At 28.7% G+C, this 2833-nt stretch overlaps 1 long non-coding RNA gene across 1 annotated transcript; it reads right to left on the bottom strand.

The window, feature by feature from the left end:
• Positions 1 to 894: 894 nt before the first annotated feature.
• Positions 895 to 1756, bottom strand: LOC150037018 (uncharacterized). The gene is made up of 3 exons (XR_016528149.1): positions 1605 to 1756; positions 1300 to 1512; positions 895 to 1207 (listed from the first exon to the last, which is right to left on the bottom strand). It is a non-coding gene; the product is annotated as an uncharacterized LOC150037018 (long non-coding RNA).
• Positions 1757 to 2833: the final 1077 nt, after the last annotated feature.

Below are 2833 nucleotides of genomic sequence, written 5' to 3'. Positions count from 1 at the left end.
GTTCTCACCAAAGGGCTACCAAGACAGAATTTCGACACCTATGTTAGCAAGTTGGGTCTTATTGATATCTACACCCCAACTTTAGGGGAGTATTGAAAAATGTTGTTTTAGTCCTAAGGGCATTTTGGTCTTTTCATATTGTATCTACATTGTTAGGGTTTCTATCTTGGTTATTTATATCTGGGAATCTTATAAAGTGTAACAAAATTAATAAAAACTCTCTATCATGGTTTTTCTCCCTGGTCTAGGGTTTTCCACGTAGATCTTGTCTTCTTTCTTCTAACTTTTTTTTTCAATATATATATATATACACTTTTTTTTTTGTAACTCGTTGAACATTGAGAGGAGAGGAAGACCCCAAGCTTCCTTGGCATTTGCCAAAATAGTGAATATATAAACTTGAGTATAAATTTATCATTAATTGTTATATAATAAACCCTAAATTTCTTTTTCTAAAATCATTGCTCCAACATTGCTCCGAAACATATCTTAAATTAAATTTGGAAATTACATTCACAAAATGCTCAATAACTACAGCGTGCCAAGGTAAGTTTGAAGAATCATTAGCAGCCTATGGAAGGAGTGAAAAAAATCTCTAGAAATGGATTGTATAGCCCTGTAGTCTAGGAGAGAACAAACTTTTAAATCTTAAAATTGTAGCATATGATATTGTGGTTAGGATCATTGGATACAGACGTCGTTGTAGTTAGGGTTGAACAATTAAATTCAAAGATGGAACATCTGTAACATTATTGAATGGATGTGTCCAAAATAGATCTTGACCCTATACAAGTTTATATTTGAATGTATAGTTAGAAAAGAAAATTTGAGAGAGAGAAAAAATCAATCCCCCAATTACTAACCCGAAAATTCCATAGAGACGTCGATTTAATAATACGCAATAATCTTTCAAGGTCTTGACATTTGAAGCATCTTGTAATCCCCTGCCGTAATTGTTGGGAACAACTAAAAACTTTACTTGTATAAAATCAATATAAGTAAAACAAGACACTTGTTTAATGTATGATTAAAAATTTCATATTACGGATACATAATTCACCAATATATATTGCGCACATTTTTCATCCCCAATAATACGAGGTGTACTATTCTTTGCAGCAATCTTCAAATTCATTTGGATAAAATCTTGAGTTGCTTGCATGGCCATAGATTCATAGGAGGGTCTCCAAGGGAATAGATGTGTAATCTAGGAGTATATTAATTAAAAGCGAATAAAAGGTTACAACAATGTTTAACATCAAAATTGATATTAATAAGATGGGTTAAGAAAAAACTTACTGATGCACGAACAGCATAATATTGAGTTGGGATTTGAAGCAAATTTCTAGATAGAGAAACAACATTTTTAAAAAGTAATTAGCAATAGGAAGAAATAATGCTTGATTGAAAGTCTTCTTGTAGTTTATATGTAGATAGAGATCTGTATGTTGATGCATCGAGGTTGATGAAGTCTTCTTGTAGTTTGTATGGATTTGTGGTTTTGCAGAGAAGCTGATCATTCAAATGAGATTGAAATATTTAGTAAAATAAAAAATAAAAATAATAACAACAAAGAGGCAGAAAAAGAAAAAAGAGTTAGATACCTCAAAACTAAGAACAGTTGAGGAGAGCCCAATACATAGAAAAAGTAGCAAAGCAACTCCTATGCATCCAACAAAAATTGAATAGACAAGCACAACCTTTCTCATAAATGTTTTTGGGTCTTGTACATGGACCTGGGATTGAGTCCTGATTCAAAAATATAAGATGGGAGATATATTAGATATTAATTAATAACTGTTTAGGCAAAGATGATTGATTAATTAATAATTGTTATTTTTAAAGATGATTGAGTCACAAGCAAAGAAATTTAAAATGATATGATATGCCAAATAAATTATTCTTTTCGTAATTTGGTAAGTTCTAAACTTTTTCTTTTCCAAAATTTATGAATTTCTCAACCCCACTCTCTCATATATATATATATATATATAAAAGGATGGAGTGAATCCCTCCTTCATTTGAATTTTAATTCCAATGAATATAAAGAATCTTTTCAGTTTTTTTATAAGGAATCAAATGGCTATTAGAAAAGTATACATTATACATATGACAACTAAATGAACAAAAAAAAATAAGCCTTTACACTAGATTTCTTTTGTTATTATTATAAATTATTTACACGGATGGAGCGGCATTACAATGGAAAAGGTTATTTCAAATAAAAATAATAATAATTAATAAATAATAGCAATAATTAAAAAGGAAAAAAGAGTAACTTATCAAAGAACAGAAAACGAATAAAAGGTACACATAGGAAAATATATCAGCTATCCTCTTATGTCAGTTGCATAAAAGACTTACAAAATTACTCTCCTCTTAATTACTTAATTACTTAAGACCTATACAAATTTGTTTAATAAGTTTTTGCCTTCATTATTTTTATTTTTCTTTAAGTTCCACCTTTTCAATTTTGTACGAAAAAAATTGTTTTTCTTATTTTTGTATACCTCCTTATTACTATATTTTTATAGTATCACATTCCCTTATTAATTTATGGATAATATGAACATAAATTGGTGAAGAGATTTTAAATTCAACATAATTTTAATGGATTCGATCATGTATTGAATCTATTAGAATGAATGTACCATAACATTCATGGGTTCAAAAATTATCTTGTCAAATTATTTATTCGTTTGATCAAATGTGCATTTGTAATCACTACAAAGAAAACATGTTTATTGTAACAAAATTTTTTTTGGAGTACTTTGACAAGTATTGTAAAGATTTACAATAGGTAATACAACTAAACCACTGCTATTATAAGAAT

This window comes from Benincasa hispida, chromosome 3 (assembly GCF_027475165.1).
Source record: "Benincasa hispida cultivar pf3 chromosome 3, pf3_genome.v1.1, whole genome shotgun sequence".
NCBI classification, from domain to species: Eukaryota; Viridiplantae; Streptophyta; class Magnoliopsida; order Cucurbitales; family Cucurbitaceae; genus Benincasa; species Benincasa hispida.
The sequence above is the reverse complement of the archived record's forward strand: the minus strand, read 5'-3'. Positions and strand labels throughout refer to the sequence as shown.